Below are 6,804 nucleotides of genomic sequence, written 5' to 3' on the forward strand. Positions count from 1 at the left end.
ATGTGTGATTTTTATGTTGGTTTTTGGTATGCTGACTCAGAACAACTAAAGAGAACTGAATACTGAAATTTTATAACAAGCAGGTTGCATATTTCCATACAAAGCAAACGGTGTGAGCACTTGGCAAAAATGCCTAATTATTTTATCTTGACCTGAAGAGTTTTTGTGTGAGTTACAATAAGGAGTACTCTCTGAAGTCTGTGCTTATAAACACTGGAGATGAAATAAGATGTCTCTAACCAAAAGAACATCTGCTTAATCCATTTTAAATTTCTTTAATTTACAATTAATCTGGCTCCTACTGCATTGCATAGGACTCTTTCTTCTGGGTTCATTTCTCTTCACTCCAATGGTTTACTATACAGAAGGGGCTTATCTCATAAAATTTATATGGTGTTTTGTGGACTGAAGCCAGTATGTTCTGCACCTTCAAAGACTAAGCCCCCTCACTGACATTTTCATTTCTATTTTCTTCAAATGGAAGTTACAGATACACTGGTCACCTCTAGTTTAGCATATTAGTTACAGTGATACTCTGGGGTTTTTTGATCAAAACATTAAAAGCTAACCAAAAAAAAAAAAAACAACAAAAACCAAACCCATAAACAACCTCACTTAATAAGAATTTTTAGATTTTGGTGAACTATGATTTCATTAAGTAACTACTGAATAATTCATTTAACTACTGAACTACTAAAAAGAACCCACAAAATGACAAAGTTGCCCCAAATAAAAGCTATATTGATTCTGATTCATGAGTGCTTCTCTGTAATAAAGATTTAACCAGAATCATTTAAAGCCCAGATCTCAATCTATACTGTAGCCCAAGGATATAGCAACCATCTCTTCAACTGTCATCCTAAATGTTTGATCAAATGACCAAATCAGATTTCCTTTCCCTCTTTTCATCTTAAAATATGAAGTATGTTGGACTATAGCAGAATGAGGTTCTGCATTTAGCAAAATGGGAGTGAATCTATTTTAACTGTGGCATGGATTCTGTGTTCTGAACAATATCTGCTTAGTAAGCATGATGTATTTTTCAGCCTTTATTTTCATCTGCTTTGTCTTTGATAATATTATTTTGTCACTGGATATGTTTTTAGGTTTTCTGAAAGGCAATGGCAGATTAGGCCATTGAGACTGATTTTGCCAAATCTGTGGTTTTGGATTTCAGGGCATCTTGTACGTGAATGCATTAAAGCAAACAAAAACACATCTTTGATCTCTAACAGATCTTAAATACAATTGTGTTGAACTTGGCTCTTATTATCATTTATACCTCTGAATTACTTTAGTACTTTGAGCCACTAGAGCCACTTGTCCAATCAGGTCCATATTTTCCTGCCTGTGAAACAGGAATAATAGTTCTGAAATGTTTTGTAACGTACTTTGAGACTCATAGAGGGAAAGCAGATCAAGCCACTTTATGTATTTTTTAGAAAGTGGCCAAAAAACATCTCTACATTTATTTGATGTGAAAAGTTACTGCGTTAGCCCTGTGCATGTTATGTCTCTGTCATCTTCCAAAATTGTTAAGCATAGCTCGAAGTATTACCAACAAATACTGCCTTTTCCTTATCTTATTTTTCTTTTACACCATTCACAGTGTTCTTATCAAAGACCGTCTTTGCAAAACTGTCTCTGGAATGATTGTTTGTTACATGATACTAATATTAAAGTATGATAAAAGTTTATGCTTCATTACTCTGTTGTTTAAGAAAGTAATGCTGTTATTTAAACTTATGTAAGTGAAGAGTAATATATCTGAAAACAGTGAAATATAACTGGAGGGGGAGTTGCATCCCATGAGGTGGCATACACCAATGGCTAGCTATGTATGACTTGGGATGTATGGGGAACAATTTAATAAATAATCCTTAGTCTAAATATGTACACCTGGTTGATTTATAGAATAGGGTCCTGATTTTAAAAGCAGAGTCGTTAGTATGAAACTTTTTTCCAGTCTCTGAATCCGCCTATGGGTTGAGTCGTGTTCCTGTGCAGAAAAAAAAAACCTGCTGGCAAAGAGGCTACTGTCTGGGTTGCTTTTCAGTGGTAATGAGCACCTGCAGTGCTGACTTGACGTCTTTTGGTGCTAATAAGTGGTTACCATTTAAGATTGGTAGGATTGATTTGAGTCTTACTTACCCTTTCCATAATAGTTTGACCCCTTTTCCTTCAATGTTATGTAGCATATTACATCTTTTTTAAAAATAAAATTAAAAAATCATGAATATGGAAAGTTTTATCACAGGAAAAAACACGCAAAGAAGTAAGAAAACATGCTTCATCTTTGTTAGAGAGGGGCAAGTTTTGTGAGAAGTATAATGGATTAGAAATTTAGATGAAGAGAAATCAGTCTTAAGCCAAATTATTTAATTGTTTAGAATTTTAGCTTTTCTCACAAAAGATTAAGAGCAGGAGAACACATTTTCTTCATATTCTGTGTTATCTATTTAAACAGGACTTTCCTGTTTCTGAGTCTATTTTTACAGTTATCACATCTTTAGTTTGCTAAATGTTTATCTTTCTTGCACGTTTTTTTTGTTACATAGGGTATTTTCTAGATCAGATATTATTATTATTGATTCTTTAGAAAAATGTTACTGTTTGAAACCTTTTTATGGGCAACAGCATCGCCATTATGGTAAAGATCTGAACTTTGGTGAAGTTTTGTGATGTTTCCAAACATCACTGGTCCTTTAAGATTTGAAAAGTATAACAGGTTGTGTAGCAGATTTTATCAGTGCAACAAAAATATTTGCTTATTGTTTGATTTAAAAGGTTTCTGTTTATAAATTTCTATTTTCATTTTGTCTTTTGACAGAAAAGAAAGCATACACACAAGCACGGTATCTACCTATACTCTGCAACGTTTGTGGGGTTTTTTTAATACTTATCTGTCTTTTGGTGAGTGATTCAGATTTTTAACAGAGGTTTCTTATGTTTCTATAATCACTAATACCACATCTATATGCTACAAGTCTGAGCCAGATCAGCTGTGAACACAAGATCACATTTCAGCTGAACAAGGCAGAGCAGAATGCAGCGTTGATGTGGTTTTATGCTGGTTGCAGAAGGAGACATGGTATTTTATTCTTCATAATGTTAGAGGGGTGCAGGCAATTGTTATGTGAGCTGGCATAAAGACGGCAGGTACAAAATTAACCTGTCAAAACTTGAGCAAATTTTAACAGGCACAGTGAGTTTTGTTTGAAGCTTTGTGTCATGTATGCTTGGAATATTTTTGTATAGTATTAAAGCCCTAAAACTGAGTGTGCTAATCATTGAACCATGGACTCCAGCAAGATTGGAACATGCTGGCTTAGAATCAGTTTAATTTTTTTTTTTATTTTTAAAAATTACCTTTGAATCTTTGTGTAGAAGATTGCAGTGTTCTGATAGGCCTGTTAGGTTTCTGTTTCTTTTATTCTAATCTTTACTTGTAATTTTTATAATTTTCTTCTTATTCTATAATCATATATTTTTTATATGGAAACAAAAGTATGCTAGGTGCTTTTCTGTCTACTTTTTGTTGTGATAGGTACATATGATTCTAGTCACACTGAAATGCATGCAAACTTACTGTTCAGTTCTTTACTGGAACGACATTAATATGTTTTGCCAGTATGTTTTCCATCAGAAGAATCTATAACATTGCTACTATATAAAAATAACATCCCCTCCCCTCTAAATTAAAAAAGAGGATTTTATGATTGAAAAATCAAGCATATGATATGGAAAAAAAAGATTTACGGTTGCACCTGAACCCTTTCATCTGCCCCCACTGCATGTTCAGTTTCTTCCCTGAATGAAGATGGAATTCTTTAGGGGAAATACTCTGTGGTCTTGTAATTAGAGGTTAATAAAAGGATGGACTCAAGACTATGAGTGGCCACATGTTTGGCATGTCCAAGACAACTTTCCAGTCTTGCAAAACATCCATCTGAATAGCCAAACATGTCATTTCTTGGGCTTCAAGCATGAGACTCACTCCTTTTGCTCATACTTTACTCCTCCTGCTGCAAAAGTGGTATCATTACCATTTAGTAAAATTATTATTGCTTCTCCATGGCTGCACATGACATGTAGTGCCCAAAGACAGGAAAAACAGCCTGTATTGTTGTGTTTAGTGCCATACTCACCAGCAATGTTGGTTTTGGAGGCTGTCTCCACACTTCACAGGGTGGGAAACCTAGGCATCACCTTTGTTTGGAAATTACAGCAAAGAAGGGTGCGTGCTCAGATCTTGACTCAGGGGTCAGAATGTGGACAGGATGTGCACCTTGACTGGGGAACTTAGAAGTGCTTCTCAGTTTCACTGTCCGTATGTAGTCACAGGAACTTCATTGGCTAAATATTGCCGAGGAGATGGCCTCTTGTAATTTTCATGTGTCTCAGTCTTCCTGGAGGCAACCAGGTCAATTACATGAACTAGTATGTAAAAAAATCTGACATGATTCAGATGCGTTGTGTACTAATTACTTGTACTTGCTTGTACTTTCATGGCTGTCAGGTCAGTTGGGAAGTCTAGAACAATCTTCATTCCAAACACATGAAATCCTTTCGTAGCTCAGCAGGCATGTGGCCTTTGGTTAACACACTACTATATATGACAAACTAAAGAAGGTGTTCTTATGATTTGGTTGGGAAGCTCTGTCAAGAAGTTCTGTCTGCTAAAAGAAATGTCTTAGCTGATACTGTTATTTTCCATAAAGGTGTGAAGGCATACACTGATGTCAAAAGAGAAAGTTTCCGCAGATGTTAATGATAGGTCCTGGGTCCCTGATTTTATCCTTGCAATTACAGATGGTTATGTGTTTCTTTCCTTCCTGTCTTGCACTGGTACACCATGCTGTGCATAGTGAAAAAAAAGCTGTCATGTTCCACTGGGACTCTATACAGGGAGACATTTTTAACATTCTTATAGACCCTTCAAGACACATACTGATTATGAATATTTATTAATTTATTTCAAAACTAATGAGGCCTGTATTTGATTTTGATCCTGTGTGATTCTTTTTTAAAGGCAGTGTTTTAACAACAGGTGAGACAGAATGGTTTGATAAAAAGAAAAAATTATGGTTTTGTCTCTTCCATCCAAACTGGTTGGTGGCTTACTTACTACCCACAGAACTGTAAACATGTTTACTATTATGCTTAAATAGTGTTCAGTGTGATATGGGTAGTGAAATTTATCCTCAGAATAACTGCTGGAGCTTGTAAGTAATCCTAATATTAATGAAAATGTTCTCAAAATCATGTTTTACAATACAGTATTTTAAATATGCATTATGTGAACACTTCTGGTTTGAGTTGATTCATGTGTTATAAGAACCAGCTGAAGTTCATGATGTAACCATGTTAACACTTTTTAATAGCTTTTTGAGAACACAACACAATTGTGTTAATGATAATCAGTTAAAGACTCTATTTGTTCCAGATGTTACTTTCCTAGGAAAAAAAAAATTATTAAAAAAAGGAATTGCTTCTATGTCCCTGTTTAATATCAGTTACTCAGAAAAGTCCTAATGTAAACCTTATCTCTTTCCTTAGATAACATACTAGCAAGCCATAGCTTGAATTGGATATGTGAATACAATTGTGAAAGAAACAGAGATGCCTAGAAAAGCATTTTCTTTTTCTGGCATGGGCCTTTAGTTCCCAGTGGCCTAAAGTCCCACACCACAAAATCACTATAATTGGCATGGCTGGCAACTTCTTCTCTCATTGTCAGACAGATCTTTTACAGTAAATTTGTAGGAACTCTGAAATTGAGCTAATACCAAAAGTATCAAAAAGAAAAAAGAAAGCAAACCACACACAGATTCAAGCATTAAATGACTGACTTTTGATAAACTGTAGGATTAAGTGACCTATATTAACAAGAAAAATCATTTATTTATTATTTGCTTATATTTCAATGATTTCCTCAACAGAAACTTGACATTCAATGCCTCATCAGCAACATGGATGCATTTTACTAGGCTCATGTTAGATAGACATGTCCAGGCTTGTTCATAATGTTAAATAAACATTGATTTTTAGGGTTATAACTTCAGGAAAGAAAGGAATTAGGATTTTGGGAGGTGGTGAAACATTATGGATATGTGTCTATGTTGCAATAATAGTCGGAAAATATCTTTAGTCATTACAATAGGTTGTAAGAAATACCTTTTTCTGGGACTTTTCCTCCCTGCATAAATTAGGAAAAGGTATGATGGCCCAGAAACTATCCTGCACTAGGACAAGTTCAAGAAAGGAAGGAAGTTATTTATTGGTCCTGGATTCCTACAGTTATGTAGCTCCTCTACACTGCTCCATAGGATATCCCCAATAAGGATATCTCAGGCAGAGGACATGTACAAGACCACAGGGAATATCCCGTGATTTTCAGCCACACCATTCATGTTCACAGGATCTCCTTGGGATATAGCCTCTTGTAGCACCTCTTGTAAGGATACTTGCTCTCTTCTTTGCTCTATACCACAAACATTCTGTGGCCCATCATGCTGCTTTTCATAAAGGATCCTTCTCACTGTTCCCCTTCAACATTGCCATTGATCTTTCTGTGACTACATGTTCTGATTAGTTGTGATTAACAAAGTTGGAGATGAGTGAGGATGGAAGCAGGAGGGTCCAAGGAAGGAGGTAAACCTAGTGCCGAGAAGTAAAGCAACATTCTTCTGCCCTTGACATATATGAGCACTGTATCTTGAGGATTGTGTACTTTGGACAGTGCTTGTTCTAGTCCAGTCCCAGTTTCTCTTTGCTGCACCAAGAACATAAGAGTTCTGGCCA

The sequence above is a fragment of the Strix uralensis genome, chromosome 5 (assembly GCF_047716275.1).
Source record: "Strix uralensis isolate ZFMK-TIS-50842 chromosome 5, bStrUra1, whole genome shotgun sequence".
Lineage (NCBI taxonomy): Eukaryota > Metazoa > Chordata > Aves > Strigiformes > Strigidae > Strix > Strix uralensis.